This window comes from Mustela putorius, unplaced genomic scaffold (assembly GCF_011764305.1).
Source record: "Mustela putorius furo isolate JIRA1106 unplaced genomic scaffold, ASM1176430v1.1 tig00000580_pilon_pilon_pilon, whole genome shotgun sequence".
In the NCBI taxonomy this organism is placed as follows: domain Eukaryota; kingdom Metazoa; phylum Chordata; class Mammalia; order Carnivora; family Mustelidae; genus Mustela; species Mustela putorius.
Genome location: NW_025421423.1, coordinates 10,260,401 through 10,288,285, shown reverse-complemented (window position 1 = coordinate 10,288,285; position 27,885 = coordinate 10,260,401). Strand labels below are relative to the sequence as shown.

The 27,885-nt window shown below is 38.3% G+C and overlaps 1 long non-coding RNA gene and 1 pseudogene across 2 annotated transcripts in view; one reads left to right on the top strand and one right to left on the bottom strand.

Moving 5' to 3' along the window:
- The window catches only part of LOC123392476, a 706,642-nt gene that overhangs the window by 512,714 nt on the left and 166,043 nt on the right, over positions 1-27,885 (bottom strand). The gene's annotated exons all lie outside the window — the stretch shown is intronic.
- Positions 1,773-1,886, top strand: LOC123392498 (annotated as a pseudogene).

Sequence of the window (27,885 nt, the reverse complement as noted above, 5' to 3'; positions counted from 1 at the left end):
TAGGTTACTCGCTAAGTGACAGAACTGGGACCAAAACCCAGGACTGGCACTGCCTCTGCCGAGGAAGGCACGGAAGGAAGGGTAATGACTTCTAATTGAAATGTCTACCAAGAGTGTGATGAGCTAGTGTGGGTAACGGCTGCCCCGACTCGGGCTGGGCCGGCATCAGGCCAAGAGCAGCCTGCTTCCCAAGCATTCCTTCACTTGTTCAAGAGATCATGAAAATTAAATTGGGCTATAACCAGGCCTTAATTCCCCACCCTTGATGTGAGGAGCCATATTTGTCTCATTAGCCCAGGTCATAAACTCCAGCAGGAGGGAGAAAAGGAGGCAGCAGATAAAAGGGAGGGAGGGAGAGGGAGACAACTGTATGAAGGGAGAACAAGAGGGAGGCAGGTGAGAGGCTTATGTGAAGGACAAGCACACTTTCTTACATTACAGGTGTTCCCCTCCCTGGCGTCATCATAATTGGATTTTAAGTTTATGTAGCTCTTTGTAGCTTTCCAGACAATTGGGTAGGCTCTCTCATTTGATCCTCGTTACCATCCTGGGAGTCAGGGCAGAGAGGACCAGCTCCACTTTAGCAGGGAAGGGATGTGGCTCTACATTGGGAGGCTTGTCCAACTTGCAGACCCAGGGTCAGTAAAGCCTGTGCTTTTTGACTCCTACTCCGTAAACAGCAGCTCACAGTCTAAATCCCCGAGAGCTACACAGGGCCAGAAGGTAGAGCTCCAGTATTCTTTTGAACATATCATGCTGCCTCTCAAATCACAGAAACATACTGAACAAGGATTTTTATTTCTACAGAGCAACAGGAGTTTGGGTATGAATGTGCTGTTACCAAATAGTAAAAAATCCAAGGGACTGTCCTTCTTCTTTGATCTACATTGGAATATGCCCGAATCACCTTGTCGATTAACCTGGTGTGGGTTAAGAGTAGAAACTTAGAATTATTTTTGTTTAGTTTACAGAGATCTGTGCCACAATGGTATGTATTAGAGAAACTTGATCTAAATCAAGCATGAAAGTCTTGGCTTCAAATTACATCTCTTGGATGTTTGCCTTCCACATAAAAGAAATATAGCGATTGACTATCTCCAAAGAATAAAGCTCTTCAGAGAGCCAGAATAGATACACTTCTAGAAAGATAATGAGGTGCTGTACAATGATATGGGCTGTCACATCGGGGTTCAAGTTTGGTTTCTACCACTTAGTGGACAGTATAACATGGATAAGACAGTAATAATGAGTGTAGATTTGGGGTTCAAATTGATCCAGGTCCAAATCTTGGCCCTACTATCTTAGGAATGTTACTTGGACCTCTCAAAACTTTTAATCCCACCATTTGTATAGTGGTTTTACTGGATTATGCTTAAGAAATGGTAACCATTATTATTAAGGCATATCTATCCTTCAGTGGAAACACGTTTTATGATATCCTTTGCCTAAATGGCAAACCTTGGGACTTAAATAGCTCAGCTATACCATATGAGGTTTTTTCCAATAAAAATACTGATTGGACATTGTCCCTTATTCTTTTTTTATTTTTTGTGTACCAATTTGGTAAGTGCTTCTAAATTTACCTATCCCTAGATAATAAACATAGATTATACTTCTGCTTCAGGTAGACAGAGTTCACTATACACATGATACTAGTAAACTTCTATTGCATCAGATTGGATAACAATAGGACTTTGTCTATTGAAACAGGTTTCAAGGATTCAGAAGAAAAATAAACTATTCAATAACTGTCTTTTAAAAGGAATTGTTACAGCTTTGCGCAGTGGCAGTATCGTAGCCAATGAGGTTTATCTGAGGCGCAATTATTGCTAATTAAAAGGAATTGTTACAAATTTAGCTGGAAGTTTTAGTTTAAGGCAAAGCTTAATCTATCCATATCAAAGGAGTTCTACTATATTCTCATAATGCTGAATGTTCAAAGAAAAATCAGATTGTCAACACATAGTCAAGTATGATTTTGGAATCTTCTCAAAAAAAAAAAATCTTTCAATAACCAGAGGGCAGACAACAACCTTCATAGCTGGCAGAACTTCCATGTACCTTCTACAGAAATAAGCTAAATGACCTCTAGACAAAGGAAACTCAAAGATGCTCAGGCCCCAAGGCTCCAATTCTTAGGGGAATCACAATGTTATAATAAAAGAAGCCTACCCCACCTGCTAATAACTCAATTATTACATGTTGCTTTCCATCTACTGAGCTAGAACTATGCCACTAGAAAGACTTTGACTGTGTGTCCTTTGGAAATTCAGCTCAAATATTATTGCTTCTGCCCCTGAAAGCATTATTTTTTAAAGCAAAATAGTAAAGAATTGCAGTATCAGTGCCTGGATTTGGATCAGATACTCGTAGCTAACATATGCAAGGCAGAATCCCAAGATAGATAAATATATACTTATAGATAGATAGATAGATACTTATAGTACACATATATACGTACATATAAAATTGTATCTGATCCACAGAACAATGATATAAAGTATCATTATATACCTGTATTATTCCCCTTTTACAAGTGAAAAAAAATTGTGGCATAGAGAAGTCAAGAGACCTGCCAAAGATCACATAGCAACCTTTAGAACTAGACTCCAACTCTGACAACCTAGGTCCACTCTGCTCTCCTCCCTCTCAAGGTTAGCTCCTTACCAGATGGGTGGCTTCATATGGGAAAGGTACGCAAATGCTCTATTCCTCACCTGGTAAATGGAGAGAATTACAGATCCCTGCAAGTATAACAGATTGTAGGATTGCTAAATGGATTAACAAAGATACCTCCTGTCTTTATCTCAGCACAGCTTCTGGCACCCAGTAAATGCTCAACAAAGACTATGTTTTATTTATAATACTGTCTTCTGGGTGAAGGCAGGACCATTTTATTCATTTATTCATTTATGCAGCTGAGCAAGTCACTTAACCTCTCTGAGACTTCATTTCTTCATCAGTAAAATGGGATAATATAATACAAATATCAACATCTCAGAGTTATCATGGCACATAAAAGACACTCAGATGAGTTAGCAGAATCCCTTTGCATAGTACCTAACACAGCTCCACATGGAAATAGGTATTGTGATAAAAACTTCTTGATCATAGCAATCCATAATGTAAAAATGATAATATTGCCTCCTCCTCATCCCTGGGGATCTGTGAGGATAAATGAGACAATCTCTAGGACAGAGATTGTTAGGAGAAAGGTGCTTTATAAATCTAAGAGGTTGCTATTAATGATCATCATCATCATAATAAATTTGGTATTGGAGAAATCATAACTCATCATGCATGACTCCTCAAGGGAAGCCTATCAAGGCCTCCTTCAATGATACAGTGGCAGCTGGTGCCTGAGGCTTTGAATCTATGGAAATAGGAGAACGAAGATAGTGATGTTACAGACAGAAATCAAAAAGGTATTCCAGCTGGCTATTTAAAGAGGGTCTTCCATGTCCTCCTGCCTCCTCACCCTCCCCACCGCTCCCTCACACCAAGTCCCCACCAGATCTCCAGGAACAGCAGACCTCAGGTTCTGATCTTCAATTTCACAGGCCCAAGAACTCAACCATACCCATACATCTAAGCCTATGAGAGTCTTAAAGGTACTCCCCTGCAGGGAAGTCCCAGAGAGCTAGGCAAGCTGGGCAGCGGGTTTCCTTATGGCAGCCTGATACAAAACTCTCTACTCAGCAAGCCACAGTTTTAGCCCCAAATGCCAAAGACTGGCCCAGGTTGGTGAGATGAAGACAAAACTAGCATCACATCGTAAAGGCCAAGAGCATCCAGATCTGGACAGGAATCCAGCTGCCGCCCTTAGATTCATGTAGCAACCTTTCCAGGGCTCTGTTCCCAGTAAAAACAGAAGGCTCTCAGAAGGGACCTGGAAGGGTTAAAGAAGATAGAGTCCATGACGTATCTAGCACAGCAATGGACACAAAAGCCCACGGGTAATGATAGCAATCATCACTGTAGCTATTGTGCTGCTAGTAGTTTTACTCTGATTATTCAAAAAATTAAGAAAGAATAATAAAAGAAAGAAAGAAAGAAAGAAAGAAAGAAAGAAAGAAAGACAGACAAACAGGTTAGCATAAGAAAAAAAGGAACAGGCCAGTCATCTGATCAGATGAAGTCTCCCCCATATGTTCCATAATTTGGTCATGAGTATGTTGAGTGTGGGAAGGTCAACAGCATCGTTAAAGGAATTACATCAGGCTGGACAAACTTCCTCAACTCAGGAGACACTGATACAGAAACCAGACACAAATATATTCATTTATAGATTCAGATGTCCATTTCCAGTAACCAAACTGTATCAAGTACACAAGAAACCAAATTAGCTATTGAAAGATGACTTGGTGAGCATGAGATCATAGAAAATTGGAGGGTCCAGTGGGATATTTATCCAGGTATGCCAGGACTAAATACATTCTCTCCCACTATAGACCCACCCCCTACCTGATCTGAATACTTGACACTCATGTCAACTAGATGACATTCAGATACTTCTGTTTTACAGAAAACAGAGACTTGCCACACAAGTCTCAGCAGGGCAGCTGGATCTCTGCTCAGATCTGTATACTCTTGGCCATTATCATGTGATACTACCAAAAATAATATCTCCTTCTAGTGTACAGGCCGAAGTCTTACTCCCCTTTTCCCAAAATCCACATAGAACACTGCCCTCCATAAAGCAAAGGTTTTGAAGTCCACTAAACCTGGATTTGATTCCCTGTTCCACCACAGCCAAGCTGTGTCACACTGCACACATTATTCAACTTCTCTGAACCTCAGTTTGCTGAACTATAAAATAGTGACAATAGCTTACCTCATAGGCTATCACAATGCTTAGCAAGAATATATATATAAATACTGAGCACACTGCCTGTGTGATTATTATTATAGGAGCTGCTATTTAATTTCATTATACCCACTCTTTCTTTGATTTCTGTGACTCTAGTTGTAAAGACAAATCCTAAACACAGTGATCCCCAACTGTTCTGCCTCCATCAATCCACTTAATCACACAAGCACAGCACATCTCCATGGCCAGCCATGTCGGAAGATAGTTCAAGTCACTGATACTCTGCTGATTTTTAGATATCTTACCTTAAGAGGGCGACCTCATTGCCTAATTCTGGGGACATCTCACTATAAATGATGGGCACAGGGAAAAGAAGAGGTATCCTAAAGGCCCAGAGAAATGCAAAGGACCAACTATTCTGCCAACAATCAAGCAGTTTTGTCCTCACAAATTGTAGGCATTTCTATTTTTCTGCCCAGAGCATTTTCTTCCTCCCTGAGACCAGCCCCACTTTGAAGGGACGATTGCTTTCCCTGGCTACTCCTAGTCAAGCAGCCAGCACTAACAGGACTGTTAGCAAGATCATCTACAGTGATGTCACATTCTGCGTTGGACAAAATGTCCCAGATAGCACTTTTCCAGTGTCTTTGAATAGTCACTCTCTCTTTATATCCAAATGCATGTGCGAGCTCAGTTCAATGAAGAAACACATTAACAGCAACCTCTCTATTCCCTCTAGGTTGCTTGCAAGCCTTCCTGTGTTTTTAATCTTCGCCGGGCTCCAAAACCAACCGTGGTGAGTGATGTGAATACCAGGCTTCTCATTTCAGTAAGGAGATGACTGGATTGGAGACTCTGAAGATTAATAAAAAGAAAAAAATCCGCACTTAGAAAAACCACTGGTTTGAAAAAAAAAAAAAAAGTAGATCATGATAAAGATTAAGAAGATGATTCAAAAAAAAAAAAAAGAGGAAGATATAAAATATTCCCCTCTTATCTAGAGTGGTGAAAAACCGGCATAGGCACAGGGCAATGCTGACCTGCTCTTTCATAAGACTGGCGATAAGCAACAGCAATTCATAATGGGGAACTTATTGCAGCAAAGTACAAGGCTAGGGGCTTGGGATTCAGAGCACACAGAGAAAGGGGTTGTTGATTTAAGTGGTGTGGGAAAATGGAGAAGGTATTGCTTAAAGCAGTAACCAGTGCTGTTTATTTGGGATACGAGCTCGAGAATATTATTATGGCAGAGAAAAGAAGTTATCTCTGGTGAATTGTCTTGAATTATGGGGGGAGCGAGAGAGGCTCACTGCGTATGACATTTAGAATTGCAATTTCTAAGCAGAGCGCCATGTCTGATATATCATTTATTGTCTCTGCCTCTATCCTTCCAAAGCTGCATTAAGGACAGATGTGAACTTCACTTCCCTGGGTCTCCATTTTCACACGTTGATTTGGAGGACATTTATTGTCCCTTCACAACAGAATCATATATTTTCCCCCTCTCAGAAGGTTTAGTTCATCACTAAATATTCAGGTCTAGGAAGCGATTTTTCTTTTCTCTTTGTGTGTGATTTGTCTCTGCGGAGCTGAGCCCCTTTGGTTGAAAACAAGAATCTATACAAATAAAGGGCGTGAGTGAAGAGAGAGTGTGGGTGGATGAGCGGAGGGAAGGTTTCTCCAGTGGTGATGGAAATTTGCGCTTGAGTCTTCCCGTTTTAGCTGATTTTACAGGAAGGAAGAAACAATGCTCCCCCAATCAGGTATCCGATCCTGCTGGCTTAGAAGATTCAAAAGGCAGTTTCAATTACCATGCAGCGTAGTCCTACTTCCCACTGAAAAACAGTATGCATATTGCAGATTCTGGTGGGGGCTCTTTGAAAATGAAGTTTCCACACCACCCTCTCCCTGCCTTTCAGGTAAAAATGAACTGATTCCAGGAACAGACATTCCAATTTCATAGACTCAATGAATTGTTTAACTGCAAGGGATGGACATACCCATTTTTTGGTAGCAGAACAAACTGAGATCTTACAAGTTACCTGACCAGGTCAAGGCAATATAGTCTCACAAGTGGTTGTATATGTATATTGATGGGTTTGCTGTACCACTCTGGAATTCTTCTGTTTTCTTGGTGTGTGCTGGGAATCTCTCACTTAGCTCAGGATCTTTGCCAAGACTCAGCACTGGAAGTCCCATGCAGCCCTGTCTGGCCACAGTCTCCCCACCTCCCTGGGGCTCTGTGAAGGGGTAGAAGACAGATGCAGCTGCCCTCAGAAACCTAAACTGCAGGTCGCACATCGTCTTGGGGGAAACAGCTTCTCTGTTCGCACTATTCTGCATCCCACACAAACACACTAGCCACTCCCTGCCCCCTTCCTGTAATCCCTTCCGTACACTGAGGCTTCTGAAACCAAAGCCAACAAAGAACATTCTCTTCAAGCAACTTCTGCTTTTTGTCCTTTAGCTAAAGCTCTGGAGAAAAGAGAACACAATACACAAGTCAGTATCTCAACAAATTATTCTGCCACACTTGTCTTGTAAACTCCTGCCCCTGGGGCTTTGTTCAGGCTGTGCCTTCTACCAGGAATGTTCTTCTCCTTATCCCCTAGCTATCCAAGTTGTGCTGTCCCTCTATTGTTCAGGAAGCCCTCCTTGACCTCATGGCAGGATTCCTAAGGCATTTCTTGTCTTTACTATTTCATGTCTCAGGCCCATGTGACTTTTTTTCCCCCCAATCAGACAGTTAGTCCTGTAGGGGCTCTTTTGTGTCCCCCAGATTACCTAATACACCAGTCAAGCCAGTCACATGGCTTGGCGTGAGGTTGGGTTTGAACCCTGAGCAAATTGTTTTCCCTCTTGAGACATCATAATAACCTCAGAATGTGGCTGTTAGTATTGTTCTTCAAAAATTTTATTATGGCCTAATTGTTTTTCTTCTGCTTATATAGATGACACAGTCTTCTCATAAAAATTTCAAAAACTACATGGTATCTAAAAATAGGATGGAAAGGGTGTATGAATTCCACTTTATGTAAGCACCATTAACCTGTTCTTGGCCATTCTTCACATATGTTTATGACTCTATATGTATCTATATCTATATGATTTTATATTTTATATAAATAGGGTTATTTCATATATACTCTTTTTTAAGTGGAGAATATTAAAGATCATGTGCAAAAGTGTCAAGCAATATTAGTTGAGTAAAAATATTAGTTTAACTGGAGTCTCAGTAAATAGTTTTAAATGAATAAATAAAAAGTGTTTCCCATAGAATGTGGGGAATAAAGGAAAGCAGGAGATGCCCCCTAGACCCTCCTGCCCCCTAGACCATTCTCCTGTCTCTAAGCAGGACTTCACTCAAAATATTCCACTTAAATTAGCCCAGGGCCCAAAGTATGTGGTACAAAGGACAAATGAACGTTCTAATTGGAAACTCTATACCAGACACTAAGATCAGATTTCTTCAGCATAATGTGCCTTTCAGACATGGTCCATATTCTCAGTTCACCAGCCAGAAGCCCTGAATAGGAGGGACAGAGCTATACATCTCGGGCAAAATATTTATTAAAATCAAGACAAAGTACACCAGACCAAAATGTATCTTCCCTCGAGATCTCATAGAAGAGACTCCAGCCTCCGGAGCCCAGTGAAGAAGCTTAGCTTTCTTACAATGAGAAATAAACATATCTCATCTATCAGCAATGACGTGAAAATCCATGTCAGAACACTGGAAGTCATCTCCTCTGAACAGTCCTCAGTTAAAGATCAAATTCAAACCTACAGAGATTCAGTTTCCATGAAGAACCAAGGTGATAATGGGATTTTCTCCACGACAACACCCCACTGTCTTGGTGGTGGTAAGCTCTGCCTAGTTTCTCCTCCTGGCCCTTGCAGAGAGGCTAGAGTCCGTGTGTCAGATAATCCATCATCACCCATTCCTGCCGCCAGAAAAGGACTAATAGATTATAAATGTTTCTTCTTCTGTCGGCTAATCGGCTGGAATGTGATACCTGCCACGACACATAACAGTCCTGCTGTCCTGTTAACAGACACAGGATGTGACCACCTCCACCCAGGTGTGTGCTTGTGACTTCAGCCAGGTGGCTGAGCCGTGCGGCAGCCTGGGCTTCTCTCATGCAAGAGCACAGACATCCAGGGGTACGCCCATGGATTTCTCATGCTATCCTATTTTCTTCGAGGCGTTTCTCACTATCTGAAATTAAATTAGTTATTTACTTACATCTGACACTCCTACTAGATGGTAAAAGAAGGGCTTTGCTTTGCTGATCATTAATATTAACTCCCTCACCTCCTAATTTCTTTCCACATTTCACTTTCTCAATAACAAACATACCAAACTGAACCGTCCTCTACATAGACTGCTTCTGGCATTCCTGACCTCCCTTTAGCTTGCTTTTTCTATTTTTTTTTTCCTAATAGCTTCTGTCATCTTCTAATATATTATGTAATCAGCCATGATAAAGATCATTTATTGCCTGTCTCCCCCTATGGGAATGAAAGGTCTATGGAGGCTGAAATCCTTGTGTGTTTTGTTCACAGCGCATCCCAAAAACCTGGAAGGAGGACTGGAACATATTAGGTATTTAATAAATATTTATTGAATAGAGACGCCTGGGTGGCTCAGTGGGTTAAAACCTCTGCCTTCGGCTCGGGTCATGATCCCGGGATCCTGGGATCGAGCCCACATCAGGCTCTCTGCTTGGTGGGAACCTGCTTCCTCTTCTCTCTCTGCCTGCCTCTCTGCGTGCTTGTGATCTCTGCCTGTCAAATAAATAAATAAAAATCTTAATAAATAAATAAATATTTATGGAATAAATGAAATCATTCACTTTATCCTTAACTCCCTAACAGTCCCTAGCATGGAATAGCTGTTCAATAACTGTTGAATCTGTTTTCCTGAAGAAGCCCCTGAATATTTTCTCCAGGTGGAAAGCATTTGCCCTTCTAAGTGTTTTTCACTCATCTTCCTATGTCCCTACTTAACAGCATATAATAGGAAACAAATAAATGTTTGACAAACTTAACCAATTAACAAATAACTGAATTGACTGTACTCAATGCTTCAATGTCTGACACCTTTGTCTGACTCCTGTTTCCCCCAATATCATTAACACCAACAGCTCAATTCAACTAACATATCCTGAATATCTACTGTATTCTAGCTGCTGTGCTAGATACTGAGTGATAGTCAACAAGAATACTAACAAGTATTCATTGAACACTTACGTCATGCCAGATACCATGCTAAGCACTTCACATGCATGAACTGCTTTAATGTTCTTAATAACCATATGAGGTAGGGAATACTGTTACGCCCATTTTACAGGCAGAGAAACTTTAAACCTCAAGAGGTAACGAGTCCAAAGTAAGGCACAGAGTTAGCCAAGACAGGAGGCAAAGTCCAGAATTCTCACTCAGACAGCTTTTACCCCAGAGTTCACACTCTTAGGCCCAATCATGATTTAAAAATAAAGAATAATCAGAATAATTTATTTTCTCAAAGAAGCTATATATACTGAGGGAAGAAAAAAGCGTCTTCAAAAGTTCTGAATCCCTCATTTTCGGTCCCAATGCCTAGTATAGAACATAGCGCACAGTGTGTAATGAAGATGTTTTTGCTAAAAGAATAAGCAATACAAAAGAGGCAAAAGTACAAGACAGAAACATTAATTCTAATAGGAGGAAACTGTGAACAATCCAGGACAACAGAAGTATTTAAACCAGACCTGAAAATATATATAGGATTTTAAAGAATCTAGAAGAAAGTCATTCTTTTTTATTTTTAAATATTTTGTTTATTTATTTGACAGAGAGAGAGATCACAAGTAGGCAGAGAGGCAGGCAGCGGGGATGCGGGGGGGGGGGTGCGGGGGCAGGGAGCAGGTCTCCCAACTGAGCAGGGACCCTGATTCGGGCCCCAACCCCAGGACCCCGAGACCACGAGCCGAGCCAAAGGCAGAGGCCCAACCCACTGAGCCACCCAGGCACCTGAAGAAAGTCATTCTTAATGGAGTATATTGGTTATCTATTGCTGCATAACAAACTACTTCAAAATTTAGATTAAAACAAAAATAGGGGCACCTGGGTAGCTCAGTAGTTAAGCAGGTCATGATACCAGGGACCGAGTCCCGCATTGGGCTTCCTGCTCAGCGGGAAGCCTGCATCTCCCTCTCCTACTCCCTCTGCTTGTGTTCCCTCTCTCGCTGTGTCTCTACCAAACAAATAAATAATATCTTCTTTAAAATTTTAAAAATAAACATTTATTATCCTTATAGTTTCTCTGGGTTTGGTATTCAGTAGCAACCCTGCTAGGTGATTTCAAACTTGGGATCTCTAATGAGGTTGCCATTATCACGGTGGCCAGGGCTGCAGTATTTGAAGAACACACTGGCAAGAACATCCTCATCCAAGGTGACTCACTCACATGGCTGGGAAGTTTAGGTTGTTGGTGGAAGCCTCAGTCTCTCCCCACAAAGGCCTCTCCACAGGTAGCATAAGTGTCTTCAACAACATGGCCACCGGCTTCACCCAGAGGTTGTGGCCCAAGAGAGAAAGACAAAGAGCCAGGCAGAAGCTATCTTTTTAATAACCTAGACTCAGACATCCTATAGCATCTCTTCTGCCACCTGCTATTAGAAGCAAGTCACTAAGTCTGACTCACGTTCAAGGGAGGGGAATTAGGCTCCACCTTTTGAAGAGATGAGTGTCAAGAGTTTGCAGACATATTTTAAAACCACCACAGAGGCAGCCCATAGAAAAGTATAGGGCAGGTTCTGGAATGACATGTTATCAAATGTCCTAGTTAATGGACTTCTATAACCTGGTGACCTCTTTTATTTTTGTGATTTTCACATGACTCCATCTATTTCTTATATTTTGATCCTTTAGTCTCTGTCATTTTGAAGATAAAATCTTTCAACATTCTTATTCAGTTAATCCATTCCTCCATTTGATTTAAAAACAGTACTGTTCTGTGTATTTAGCACTGGAAATATAAAAATAAAAAAGGCATGACCCTTCTCTTCAAGGAGTTTGTCATCCATTTGATAAGCCTATGTAATAATCACATACAATACGTCAAAGGTCATAATAGAATTATATACAAAGTGCACGATAATACACAGGAGATTAATTTGTCTCATGAGAAGGACCTCCCTACTCTGTTAAAGATTTTGGATGTTAACCTCTATGCAACAAATGTTTTTAAGCAGGTGTGTGCCAAGAGTCAGATCTGTATTTAAGAAAGACAATTCTGATGGCAATAGAGAGACTGGGATCAGCAGAAGACATATGAGCAATGGCATGTGAGATGGAGAGAAGGGAATATACTTGAGAGATGTTTATTAGGAGGAAATGACAAGGCCCAGTGATTAATTACTAAGGCAGAAAAAGGTTAAGAAAAACTTCTGGATTTCTAGAGGGCATATGATGGTCTCATTAACCAAGATAGGAAACACAAGAAGAGGGTCCAGGTGTTTTGTGGGAAGAAAATGAAATAAGTTCAGCTTTAAATATATTGAGTTTTCATTGCCTTTAGTTACATTGTTAAAGAATATGTCACAATGGTGGCAAGAAATATGCAACTCAAGTTCCAAGAGAGAAGTCCTGGCTGGAAATATAAATTATGGAAATACTAGTATTCCTGTGCTAGTTAAACTCATAGTATTGAAGGATATCATCAAAAGAGCTTATAAAGTAGAAAAGAAAGCTAAGAATGGGACCTTGGGGGATACCAACACATAAAGAGTGATGAAGAAAGAAAAGGCATTAAAACACACACACACACACACACAAAACAGTGAAAAGGAGAATCCAAAAGAGGAAGACAACATTGGAGAGATCTGGGGGTCATGAAACTCACAGAAAAGACTTCAAAGAGAGGATCAAAAGATGTAAGAAAGAAAGAGGGGGCATGGAGAGAGGGAGAGACAAAGATAGAAGGGAGGGATGGAGGGAGGGGAAAGGAAGAAAGAAATGGAAAAAAAGAAAAATGCAAAGACATCAAATTAAAGGCAGATTGAAAATTACATTTCATGTTTGTCAATTAGGAGATTATGAATCTCCTAAGTGTTTTAGTAAGGTGATTTGGGATGGAATCCAGCTGCAATACATTGAGAGTGAAAGAGAGGTGAGGGAGTGAACACAAGGGCAGACTTCATTGACGAAAAGTTTGAAAGTGAAGAATAGCAAAAAGATTGAGTGCTATTAGTATAAGGTGGAAAAGTGATCTATATCATTCCATCCCATTACATTGTGTTTTCAGGATTCTGTTTTATTCTCAAGCTGGTCTCAAAAAAGAATGCTCATTCTCCCTTTGGTTCTTGCAGCTATTTCTGCAAGAGCGTACCATAAACGAGAAGCTGCTTTAAGGGCCAAGGAGAAGACCTAGAACAAGCACAGGATGTCAACTTCAAGACTGAATGTCAGTGACTCAAGAGAATCTGAACTTACCAGCCTGCTCATTACATTCAATGGACCAAATCCCCTTTCAGTTCTCAAAGGGATTGGCTGGTCAATAATTTATAACATTTTCAAGGTAAGAGAAGGTCACCTAATTATTAATGAAGGCAACCAAAAAAGAGGGAAGTATGTGTTTATTTGATTTATGGAAACCTTCCCTTTACTCTAGGGACACAGCATAAGCTTATGAATATAAAAATCTTAGATTCATAATATTTTTCATCAGGGTAATATTTTCATCATTTATCAAGACATACACAAGAATAATTAGAATTGAACATAAATTTCCACACCAGTAGATGAAAGGACAAAACCTGGAGGTCCAAAATGTAAAGAAGTGCCATTGAATTACTTAAATTAGCTCTCCAGTGGATAAATCTGGGCATTTTAGCAAACTTTTGCTGATCTATTATCAGAAAGAACGCAGAAAAAGAGGCAAACTCTAAAGAATATAAGACCCAGGTAAAGAGGTCTTCCTAAGCGTCAATTATTTTTTTCTACCTAAGTAAAACAATACAAAAAGTATATAGGAACTATAAAAAATAGAAGGAATATGGCTCATGATCTCAGAATCCTAACATCATAATTATTATATCTGGGTCCTTCTTTTTCATAACAATGAAAAAACAATGGTTGATTACATTCCTTTATTTCACTAATGTTTACCAAGCATTTATCTTGTACCAAAGACTGTGTTGGATGCTGGTAAACAAAGCAAACCTGTGCCTGGCTCCATGAACTTCATATTCTAAAGGGAAAGTAGACACTGGACAACTAAACATGCTTATTTGACTACAATTGAGACTGATGACAAGAAAAAGAACTGTAGGATGTTGCGAAAGCACTGTTCGCCAAGCATCCCCAAGTTCTTTCATCTTTTGAGGACTTCTGTCCTTTGCCACCCAAATAAAACACCTCCAAGTCCTTTTTGCACTTGACTGCAAAGCCTGCCCCTGCAGGAGTCCTTTGGAGAAGTCCTGGGACAGGTGATTACAAGTCACAGTTGTCTCCTATCAGCCCCACTTTCCTCTCAGTCTCCTCGGGCCTCTTCAGGGCTTCTCATAGACTCCAGCTCCCTCTGGTTGAGCTCACCATAACCATAAGATGAGTCTTTCATCCTTCAAGGCACCATTTCTAATACAAGGCTAATTCTGAATGTGTCACTAATACAGCTCTATTAAAAATATTAATGAGTGGAGATTAGGAAGGAAGAAGAAAATTAAAACAAGAAGAACTGGATGTCAGACATCTTTGCATCCACTCTGTACCCCCCCACACACTGGCAAAGGGGATCTCCTATCGGAACCCTCCCTTCTCGTTAGTCGTTCACCTCTCCCATCTTTCTAGGATCTATGTTCGCTCAGAACAAGGTCTTGCCTTCCATTTCCTCTCCTCTTCCCAATGTCAAGGCTCCTTTCAGAGTATCGATCAGAGATGCACTCTGATGAAGCCAAAAATGATTACATAGCCAAAAAGAAATCTTTTAACAGTTCATTTTATAATCATACAGAAAAGTTAACTTTTCTTAATCTGCACTTCTTCATCACATCATTTCACATCGTCTTGACTTTCCTTGCAAAATGCCACTGCTCTTTCTAACAAAATATCGGTTTTCTTCTTCAGAGTAATTTCTCAGCATAAAATGCAGAAGTGGTTTTAGTTGTTTTAGTGTTGCTTAATAGAAATTTTTCTTTTAGCTACAACAATTCATCAGTGGGGAAAAATGAGCTCTTTGTACACTGGAGAGTGGTGTGATCAGGCCTGTAATGTTTAAAAGGTCATTCTAATCTGAACCTTGGGCAAAGATGTAGCCATAAAAATTTTCTCCCAAGAGTTATATTTCATTGTGGGGAAAAAAGTGAAAGTAATCTAAATGTCCAATAATAGAGAAATGCTTAAATAAATTATGGCAAAATCATTTGATGGAATATTATGTAGCCATTCAAAGTGCATTCATTTAGGCTTTTGGCAATAAAGAAAAATGTGCATTATAGTATTAAGTTAAAAAATGCAGGATTCTGAGTTTAATATAGGACTTAGTAACAAATATTCAGAATGTATGTCTCTAGGCTGTGAAAAAATGGAGTAGTGACTAGTATGACTAGTTCTCCCTCATAGACCCAAAGATCAGTGACACAGACAATAAGAGAGAAGAAAGGAAACGTTCTGGGGAGCTATCTGAGTACTGTGCAAGCCCCCTTAGAGCCTGAAGGATGTAGCAATCTTAGGAAGGAATGGTCTGGGGGCATGGAGAATCCTAAAGCAGATACTCCGGAGATGCACTCTGATGAAGCCAAAAATGATTACATAGCAAAAAAGATCTTCTAACACTCATCTTATTATTATATATAAAAGTTTACTTCCATTATTTTAAACTACCTAGTTTGTGGAACTTTATTACATCAGCCCTAGGAAACGAATACAAATATATTAAGGTATTTTTCTAGTGTCTTCTCATTTGCATTCATTCCAAAGAGAAATCTGCTATCATTCTTATTTTTTTGTTCTCCGTATATAGTGTCTTTTTTTTCTCTTACTGCTTTTAAGATTTTTTTAAATCACTGATATTGAGCTATTTGATTATGATGTTCACTGGTGTCATTTTCTCAATTTTTTGTGCTTTGAATTTATTGGACTTTTTGGAAATGAACCCCTTGTCTTAGATCAAGACAAAACTGAGTCTTGCTTTTGTGATTTGTTTGGCAAGCCAGAACCAAGGCTTAGTCTATAGAAACTTATTCCCTACTATGGAGTCAAACAAGAGCCCTCTGTGTAGTCTAATCAGTGCCCCATGAATCTTGAGGCTTTCCCAGTCTGACTGGTTGGAATGGCAGTATTCCTGACCCTGTGTGAGCACTGGCACTATTACCTCCAACCGTTTATATGGTTCTTTATCTGGAACTCACAGTTTTCTCACAGGACATCCTTCTCAGTTTTCTGCTGAATACTCAAAAGAGACCTTCTCCAGACCTCCAGAGTTCTCTCTGTGCTCAGCTTTCTCCTCTCTGATACTCCATCCTACAAAAATCCTAGCTGCCTTGATCTCTCAATTCAGGGAATTGGTCAGACTATCTGGATTCCCTTGACGCAACCTGGAAACCCTCTCACTGGGAAACATAGCCTCATCTTGTTTGTTTTCCATCTCACAATCACTGTTCTTTGCTGTCTTATTGTTTGGTGCCTTGAAAACTTTTGGTTCATACATTTTCTTCATAATTTTTATTTGTTCTATGCGGAGACCATGTTCTGTCCCTGTTGACTACCTTGGACAAACGTGGAAGTCCCAATCTGAATCTTGAAAATCTTTGATGTCCCCACATACTATGCTCAATCTTACCTCTACTTTCTTGTACACATGAAAAAGAGGTCTAATAACTGTTTCTTACATACTAATTCTATCATATGTGTCATTTCTAGGTTGTTTTCCTATTGACTGATATCTCTCTCCTTTATGAGCAGTATTTTTCTGCTTCTTTGCATACCTGGTAATTTATTTGAATACTATACATTTTGAATTTTAACTTTTTGAGTCCTGGATATTTTTGTAATCTTATAAACATTCCTGAAATTTTCCCTTCTTTAGAAATAGTGTGATATTTTTGAGTCTTTATTTTAAGCTTTGACAAGCAAGAGCAGAGCAACCTTTAGTTGAGGGCCTATTATACATAATTTTTGAGGCAACATCCCTCTAAGTTCTCTCCTTCCTATCCCATGAATTACATAGTTTCCTTCCACTAGGCTAGTGGAAACACAAAAATATTCCTGGTCTAGGCTGAGCTCTAAAGATTGTTCCTTCTGCGGCACCTGGGTGGCTCAGTGGGTTAAGCCTCTGGCTCAGGTCATGATCCCAGGGTCCTGGGATCGAGACTCACATTGGGCTCTCTGCTCAGTGGGAAGCCTATTCCCCACTCTTTCTCTGCCTGCCTCTCTGTCTACTTGAGATCTCTCTCTGTCAAATAAATAAATAAAATCGTTTTTAAAAAAATAAAGATTGTTCCTTCTAATCTATTCATTCTCAACCAGAGGCAATCCCATCATAGGGCACATCTAGCAATATCTATGAACAGTTTTTGTTTTCATAATTAGGGGAGGGCGCTACTGGAACCTAGTATTTAGAGACCAGGGATGCTATTAAACATCCTACAATACACAGGACACACACCCCAAATGATCTAGACTATAACTTTAAGAGTACCAATTGAGAAATTCTACTCAAATCCTTTCAGATGATTTTCCCCAAGTTTGGAGACAAGAAAATCCCTAAACAGACAAAACCAAAAGAAACCAAAAAAAACTAACAATGCAGAAAATACCTCAAAAAATTTATAATTAAGAACAAAACTATAAGTAACAATAAGAGATATTATATTCCTGTAAAGCAAAAAGTAGAGCAGTAAGATTTAAAAATCATGAACCTAACAGCATAAGTCTCAAATGATATAATGCAACAACTAATAGACTTATCAAGAAAATTAAGGAAATTCACAGTTGTGGTAAAAGATTTGGGAGATTTTAATATACTGCCCTCAAAACAGATAGATCTGAAAGCCAAAAAAAAAAAATATCAGGTATATGGAATATATAAATAATGTAATTTGAAAGCTTATGTTATTTAACTATATAGAGATCTTTTCACATTGTAAAGACTATTTTCTTTTCAAGTACAAATTCAAACTTTACATAGATTAACCATGTACTGGGCTACAAAAGATTTTAAAAAATTAAAATTTTTTTTAAAAATCAGTAATCCCTAGTAATTATTATCACATATACTAATAGCAAAAAGAAAAAAGAAATCAATAATAAAGACGTAATATACAAAATTCTTTATTACCCCAATCACCACTGCCTCTACTACTTTTAGCATCTATAAAATCCATAGACAAAAGGCAGAAAGGATTCTCAAAATTTGAGGAAAAAATATTTTAATTCCTCTTTGAGGACTGTCAGGGAATTCACAAGCTTACCTCTTGAGTTCCAACCACCGCTTGTTTCAGGGTCAACTGTTCATGTTCACCTATTTTCTGCCTGCACATAAGTGTGTTTTCTCCAGAGAATGTCTATCATGATTCAATGTATTTCTATTGCAACCACATGCACTTCCTCCTCTGACCTCATATGCTGCATGGCAGACTCTTTCTCCAACTTCCTTTTGTAGATGCCTTCATCTAGAAGCTCACATGTTCCAATACATCTGAGCTGTCTATTCTCTCACCATCTGCCGGTTTTCTTCAGTGCACCCTTGGAGCCCAGTATTTGAGATCCTGGCTCAGGGACCACCTGTGGTCCTGCAGAGTGGTAATCAATGAATATTCAAACTTCCAAGGACCTGAAACCCATAGTTGTAGATATGTTGACCATATAATTTAGGAGCCAACCCAAGACAGTTCCAGATAAGAAGCAAGGATTGCAGAAATCACTCAGAATGTTTCTAGAAAACTAGAAAGCTTCCTCATCACTAGTTAGAAAGAAATGGTAGATGGAAAGCCTCTGTAGGCAACATTTGATTGTTCCTCAAAGATTTTTCACAAACTTAAAGGAAACGACCTGTTTGATTTTTCTTTCATAATTTGGTAATCTAAGCAAGAATGGAATAAAACCACAAATCCCCCAGCCAGACCAGATTTATTATTGAGATTCTGTCTGGAGATTTCAATTAAGTAAATGGAAATGTGATTTCACCGAATCTGATTTTCACATCCTTTAGATATCTGCTAAAAAATAGCATGACAGGATGAGGAAATTTTAAGAATTTTTTTTTATTTGGACAAATAACTGGTACCAAGATGATGCAGAAGGACTCGTCTCTTCTCCCAAAGAGGCCCTCAACCCATGATTGGAATGAACTGGTAAACTGTGGGCTCAAATAGGTTTCTTTAGCTCAAAGGAAAGAAGAAAGGACTGCCTCTTAACCAGTAAATCCAGGGATGGCAGGAATGAGATAGCTGCCTTCTAAAGCAGCTCCACAGGCTCAAGGAAGACCTCTATAATCAACTAGTTCATGTGAGACCTCAACTCTGATGGTAAAACCTAGTAGACTTCAAGACTTCTAAAAAATGCTAACGCTGTGTACTAGTTCCAGCAATGCCCAACCTTTGTCTCTAGATCCAGCTGGTAATGTTACAGTCTCTGGGCCTCTCTACATTCCCACAGAATGTCAAGGTTCTCACCATGCGCTGAAGTGGGCAGCCCATATCCCATCATCAAGCATCTGTGGTCACCTCTACATGGATGCATCAGGCTTGGCACAAGGCACAGAGCTTCCTTAAGGTTTTCTCTCTCCCCACCCCTCTTCTGGCCCTCCCAACTTGTGTGTGTTCTCATTCTCTCTCTCACACATACACAAATAAATATTCCACATATCTGAAAACTAAACAAATGGTATTTTTTAAAAAGATTTTATTTATTTATTTGACAGAAATCACTAGTTGGCAGAGCAGGAGGCAGAGAGAGAGGGGGAAGCAGACTCCTTACTGAGCAGAGAGCCTGATGCAGGGCTTAATTCCAGGACCCTGAGATCATGACCTGAGCCAAAGGCAGAGGCTTAATCCACTGAGCCACCCAGGTGCCCCTAAACAAATAGTATTAAATATCCCTTGAGTTTAAAGGATATTAGAAATTAGGAAATACTTAGAACCTAGTGGCAATGAAATATAATATGCCAAATGTCAATATTTGTGGTGTACAACTAAAGTATCTGGTACAACTAAAGTATCTGGAAATATATAGGTAGAGATACATTTTATTAGTAAAAACAGAATGATTCAAGGGGAAAGAAGGTAAGCTTTTAACTTAAGAAGTTAAGGGGAAAAGCCACAATGGAATGTGTATTCCAAGAAACACAAATGTAGAAAATAATAAAAGTATAATATATATATATGTATAATAATAAGAAAAGTTCATAAATCAATAAAATAGGTAAGAAATGAAAGGGGGGAAGAGGAGCTTAACAGAACGAAATCTGCTTCTTTGAAAAATTTTAATAAGACAGTCCTTCAGCAATACTGAGCAAGGCAAGAAGAGGAGGATAAAAATAGCTAAACATAGAAGTAAAAAGAACTACAAATAAAAAAACTTTTAAAACTGTAAAATAATATTACAAACAATTATCCATTAAGTAATTTGAAATCTAAACCAACGAATACATTCCTGCAAAAATAAAATTATAAAATGCCAAAACTGGTACAAGAAAAAACAGAATACTTGGCCAGACTAATAAGCATAAAGAAGTTAAAATAACAGTTAAACAGACATCTCTATTGGAAAAAACTCTGGTCTCACAAAGCTTTATTGGTGATCCTACCAAATTTTCAAGGAACAGATAATTCTAATCTTAAACAAATTGTTCCAGTGATATTAAAAAAAAAAGTCTAAATTATTTTTATAAGACTAGCTTCATACTGATTCCCAAACAAAATAAATTTGGTGCCATAAGCATACTTAGCATTTAGATAGAACTTAACTATGTATTAGGCATTCTTCAAAATGTTTTCCATATTTATCTCATTTATTCCTAAATTCCAGTTCTAACTTAGGTATTATAAACATTAACCCCACTTTACATATGGAAAAAATAATGCCAGAAAGGTTTATTGCTTCCTCAGATCACTCAGCTAGTAAGTGGCCAAACTGGAATTGAAACCCAAGTAGTTTGATTCCAGAGCATTCTTAAGCACTAAGTCAATCTTCTCCTAAACCAAGAAATTAGTGACCAAATTAATTTCACAGAAGCAAAAGTATTAGCTAGCAATATCTAATAGTGTATATAAAACAAAATACAGCAGGGTCAGGTAAGGCTTATCCCAAGAGTCCGAAAATGGTTTAATATCGAAAAATATTTCAAGAAATGTAATGTATTAATAGACTAAATGAGAAAAATTCTACATACAACAAAACACAAAGTTTAGCACCTGTTTATGATAAAAATGCTTAGCAAACTAAGAATTGAAGGGAACCTCACTAATATGGAAAATATATCTACAAACTCACCAGTATATTTTTCTTATTAGAGAAAATTTAAGAACATGAACAAGGCAAAGATGGTTTTTACCATTTACCACAATACTAGGTCATAGTCAATGCAATTAAAAAAAAAAAATTCCAGATAGGAGGACTGCAAGGAAAGAAATGAAGTCATCAATACTTGAAAACAGTGTTATCATCTACATAGAAGAAAAATACAATGAAATCACCAAGCTATTAGAATAATTATAAGAGCTCAATGAGGTTACTAAATGTAAGTGTATTAAACAAAAAAAGCATTTTCTTCCCCAGAAAATGTTAACAAATATAAGATACCACTTAAAATAACAAGAAAAATTCTAATGACCTAGAAATTTACTTAAGTATAAAAGGTCTCCATGGAGGTATTTTTAATTTGTACTTTGAGCGGGATAAAACAAGATCTGTATAAACGGAGAGAAAACTCAGGATCTTGGATAGTAATACTCTGTATCATTAAAATATCATTTTCTTCCAAAATAACCTAAAATTAAATCCCAAACTATATTTTTATTAGGTCCACAAGGAAATCAATTTACTTATTTCTTCTAAAATTTATACGAAAGAAAATATGCCAATGATTAAGTTTGAAGAATTTGCATTAACAATGGAGATTTAACTTTCAGACACTAAAATCTATTCAAAGGCACTATAATAAAATTAATACATAACAAGAACAGATAAACCATCACAAGACAATAGTTCAGAAACAGACCTATGAATTTATGGCAACCTGATATATAATAAAGGTAGTACTACAAAGTAGTAATTAAAGCCTAACTATAGATAGTATTAGAACTAACTAGCCTAATATATGAAAAAAAAAACCACTAAAAACTAGACCCCCTAACTTTACACCATATACAACACTGATTGCAGATGGATTAAAGATGTAGAAGAAAGGACATAACAATGAGATTGATACAACTAATGTGGGAGAATAGTTGTATACCCAAGATGGGAAAGAACATCTAAAACAGAACTCCATAAGGCAGGAAAAAATGACAGATTTCATTACATAAAAATGGGGGCTTAAGTGGGTACGAGAAGAATAAATGAAAGAAAATGGGATTGGGAGGGAGACAAACCATAAGTGACTCTTTTTTTTTTTTTTTTTTTTTTTTTTTTACTCTTAATCTCACAAAACAAACTTAGGGTTGCTGGGGGGAGGGGGTTTGGGAGAAGGGGGTGGGATTATGGACATTGGGGAGGGTATGTGCTTTGGTGAGAGCTGTGAAGTGTGTAAATCTGGTGATTCACAGACCTGTACCCCTGGGGATAAAAATATATGTTTATAAAAAATAAAAATTTATATAAAATTTAAAAAAAAAAAAGAAGAGCCAAAAAAAAAAAATTATGGATACCCGTGGTGCCTGGGTGGCTCAGTGGGTTAAAGCCTCTGCCTTCAGCTTAGGTCATGATCCCAGGGTCTTGGGATCAAGCCCCAGGTCGGGTTCTCTGCTGAGCAGGGAGCCTGCTTCCCCCTTCCCTCTGCCTGTCTCTCTGCCTACTTGTGATCTCTGTCAAATAAATAAATAAAATCTTTTAAAAAAATTATGGATACCCATTTAATGAAGAAGACACTTAACAATTTAACATACATATGACAGACAGAAAAAATACTTTTATTGGCTAAAAACAGGATGCTAGGACATACAGGATGCTATGATATACAAGGAATTTCTAAAATCAATAATGAAAGAACAGGAAATATAGCCATTAAGTTAGACAAAGATATTAACTGGCAATATGCAGAAAAGGAATTCCAACAGGCTAGCAAACATAGAAAAATATACTTAAATTCATTTGTATTTACAGAAATGCATATTAAAACAATGAAGGACAGGAGAGAGGAGACATCACTATGGATCATATGGGCATTAAAGGGATAACAAAGAAATACTATAAACATCTCTAGATGCACAAATTTGATAAGGTAGATGAAACAGACCAATTTCTTGAAAGATACAATTTGCCAAACTCACACAAGAAGATCAAAGCATATACACTTGTCCAAACCCATAAGAATATACAGCACCAAATAGTTGACCTTAAAGTAAACTATAACATTTGGGTGATTAAAGCAATGGGGTATATTGTTATTGGGGAGGCCATGCATGTGAGGGGGCAGGGAAAATATAGAAACTCTCTGTACCTTCACTTCAGTTTTGCTGTGAAGCTTAAACTGTTCTAAAACAGAGTCTAAATTATTTTTTCAAGTTAATCAATAAAATGACCCCAAAAATAAAAAATTAGAAAGCTTGTTAGTATTAGAACAGATAGAGCAATACAGGACATCTCCTACAATAGTGTAAGGAATGTTGCGAAGTTCAACCATCCTTATGTGCAATCTAGCAATCCTTCATAAATTGCACGTACATCCTTTGGCCCAGCAATCTCACCCCTGAGTTCTTATTTTTATTTATTTTTATTTTTTATTAACATATAATGTGTTATTTGCTTCAGCAGTCTAGGTCTGTGAATCATCAGGCTTACATTCTGCACAGCATTCACCATAGCATATACCCTCCCCAATGTCCATAATCCAACCACCCTCTCCCTACCCCACTCCAAGAGAGTCACACAGATTGATAAGAGAACATGTTCCAGTTATTTCATTGAGTTTCTCTCTTTTTTCTTTTTTAAAAATGTTGTTTAAATTCAAGTTGGTTAAGATATAGTCTGTTAGGTTCAGGGCTAGAATTTAGTGGTTCACCAGTTACATGTAACACCCAGAGCTCATTACATCCAGTGCCCTCCTTAATGCCCATCCCCCAGTTACTGCATCCCCTATCCACCTCCGTTCCAGCAACCCTCAGTCTGTTCCCTATAGTTTAGTCTCCTGTGGTTTGCCTCCCTCTGTGTTTTCCTCTTCCCCTATGTTCATCTGTTTTGTTTCTTAAAGTCCACATATGAGTGAAATCACATGGGACTTATCTTTCACTGACTGACTTATTTTGCTTAGTATAGTACACTCTAGTGCCATCTACATTGTGGCATATGGCAGAATTTCATTCTTTTTGATGGCTGAGTAATAGTCATATATATGTGTGTGTGTGTGTGTATACAAACACACACACACACACACATATACCACCTCTTCTTTATCCATTCATCTGTCAGTGGACATCTGGTCTCTTTCCAGTTTGGCTGTTATGGACATCATTACTATAAACACTGGGGTGCATGTGCCCTTTCGAATCACTATTTTTGTATCCTTTGGAAAAATACCTAGCAGGGCAATTGCTGAGTTGTAGAGTAGTTCTATTTTTAACTTTTTGAGGAAATTCCATATTGTTTTCCAGAGTGGCTGCACCAACAGTGTAAGAACCATTCTTAACAGTGGTGAGTTGGAAGCAATCTAGCTAGCTGTCCCTCACCTCAAGAAGAAAGAAATAAAATGTATTGGTCGCATATTATGGAATACTAGTCGCATATTATGGATACTAGGCCTCATTGAGAAGCTACAAACTGTTTAGACACAAAACAACATTGATAGATCTAAAAACACAGTACTGAGTGAGAAAATGTTGCAAGGACCATTGTTGATGATGTCCCATGAGTTTAGGAATACAATTAATTCAACACTTTGTCAACAGAGAGCCTAAATAGTCAAGTATAGATTTATAAACATATTTGTTTTTGATATTTATATATTATTGACATTTTTATATATGAAACATTTATATTTTCATATGCATTTTAATATATATAATTGAATACTGCACGGCCAATTTAAAAAGCTATTCTTTATGTGTTGACGAATGACCTCCAAAATACCCTAAGTGGAATATGTAAGATAAAAAATTAGGTATAGGGCATGCTACTTATATGTTATACATACACATATACTTATGTATATATGTAGACATACATACATATGTATAGTCTTACAAATATATACACTTATACACATATAAGTATTCTTTTATATACTTACAGAAGAAAAGAAAAGAAAAAAACTAGTACCTGTGTTTGCCTCTGGGGTGGGGAAAAGGGGGGGGTTGCTAAAGGGCAGGGATAGAAGACAGACTTGACTTTTACTCTATGCCCTTCTGTAACTTTTAAATTTTTTTTTTATTTAAACTATTTGCATCTATTTCTTAAAATGAATAATCAAAATAATTACAAAAAAAAACCTAAAATATGTGCATACGTGGAGATGAAATACCACTATCATTTGTCTACACAGCTTTCCTTCCAGGCTGAGACAAGGAGTCGGTTAGTCATCTTTATGTCTCCGCAACAGTTCCTGCCACGTAACAGGCACTCAATAAAGGTTGAAAGAAGAAGGGAAAGACAAAAGGAAGGAAGGAAGGAAGGAAATAAGAATGTGATGGAAGAGATAGATGTTGTTATTAGTTCCTTCTTGACACTTTTCTGTAATTTTCACATTTTCAAAATTAGTATTATAGATTTTAATTAAAAAACAAGACTGATGACAGTGTGGAACACAGACCTGAATATGGACATGAGCTAACAGTGAAGAGGATATTTTAAGAGTTCAAATAGGAGATTCTGAGTGGCCTCACTTAGGTTCTGCAAACAGTCAAAGCCTCTTGCCAGGCTCTTTTCTCAGACACTTTCTTGATTCTGTCTCCGGCACCACTATGAATTAGGTACCCCAAGGCAGAGTGGCTAGAGAGAGCAGACCAGATGCCATCAGAATTAACAGTACACGAAATGTACACGAAACAGTACTAAACCTACCATAGCTGTTTCTTGTTCTTTTTCAGCCAAAGCTTGAGCTGTTGCTGATTACCTTCCAGCAGGAAGGAAAGGTAAATTAAATACAGCTCGGGATCACCAGGTGCCCAGCATTCATGTACCCTGAACACTGGGTTCTCCCATCTGGCCTTCTGGTGGTCCCAGGTCTGTTCTTCATGGATCCCAGCCTTTAAACATTCATTTGACCTCTCTCTCTTCTCCAAGTCTTTTTCTTTCCATTCCTTAACCCTCAGTTCCATCTTCACTTTCTAGTTGCTCTCCAAGGCTTCACCTTTTTGAGTACCTTTTATGTGTTAAATATTGGACTCTGTTGCTGGGCTCCAGTGAATGTTGCTTAAAACACAAAAGGTTAAGCAGAGAGCAACTGTATTGATTAAACATCCATTTTCTTTCCTTTTGTTTTCGTAAGAGCCCTTGATGTTGTCGCTGATTGACAGCCCCACCTGCACACCTCTGGCCCCAGATTCCCCTTGGTAATGTCACTGAGAGCTACAGAGCACCTCACCCACTCTACACAAGCCACAGATCCTTCATGTGCAGTTTTCAAAGGAAAAAAAAAAAGGTAGCTTTTCTCTTTTTTCCATTCTTTCTCCATTCCTTAGACACATTTTATTTCCAGAAGGCCCTGTTGAATGAAGAAAAGTAAAATGGGGAGAAGAGAAAGCTTTCAGCACTGACCCCTCCCTTTTATTCGAATTTCTTCAGCCAGCAAGCCTTTGAATATGCTTTCAAGAAGGTGACAACCTTGTTAAATTAGCTTTTCCCTCTTGCCTCTCACAGTGTGAATGACCTAAAGAATCCTTCCTGCAAGACTAACAAAATTACACCCATTAGCGAGCTCGGCATGAGAGGCATGGTATGATGGTGGCTTTGCCCTGTTGTCGGTTCATGATAATGACTACATCAGCTGGCTTTGACTCTTCTCTGCTCTTCCCTAAAAGTGTAATATTGCAAATAATAGGGCATCACATTGCCATTAGAGAAGAGGATAAGCCTCCCAAGTATAGAAGCCAAATGTCCAGTTACTAATATGTATCCAACAATAAATGAGGTCAAACTACAAAAATTCATCTCCTTCTCCAAAAAGCTCTATTTACACAATCAAGTGCAGCCTATTCATAAAAATAGGGTCATAGGATGATCACTAGAGTTGGCAGGACTGCCCTGAGTGACCAATGGGATAGGGGACTCTTTTAGTAACTTGATTCCCTATGTGGCTCCTTCACCATCCTTCTCTCTCTTCGATCAGTTTAAACTTTTGCAGAGAGAACGTCTAACCTGAATCAGATTCTGAATTACTGTCAGCACGATTTAATTAGATGGAAGCTGTGGAACAAAGAAATGAGGTGCAAAGCTGGATGCCTGCCTCTCTCCTCCTACACTTATCAAGACCCAAACCTCCAACAGGAACTAACCCAAAGGCCCAGGAATGTGATGGAGCCAGTTTCATCAGTTTGCAAAAGCTGACCATTTAATTTTCAGGAATTCCACAAGTCAGTTGTTAGTCACAGCTGTTATTAAAAATTAAATTACACAAAATTATCATTAAAAGTAAGTTATATTAGAAACAAGGGTAATAAATAATCACTTTCTAATTGTTTTACTTTTTTTTACTGTTTTACTATTTTTGTGTTTCTCACTTGTGTTGATAATTTTATTATTATATTACTATTGAATTGATTCTCTATGGTTAAAATTCTAGTATCCATCTAGTCCATGTTCAGCTTCAAATCAGCCATGATGAAGGGAGCATTTACACCACAGAAATGGGCTATTCTACAAATCAGAGATTTATTGCTCTGACTGTCTAGGCCAGGGTTCAGAGACCTATGGCTCAACAGACAAATCCAAGTCCTTAA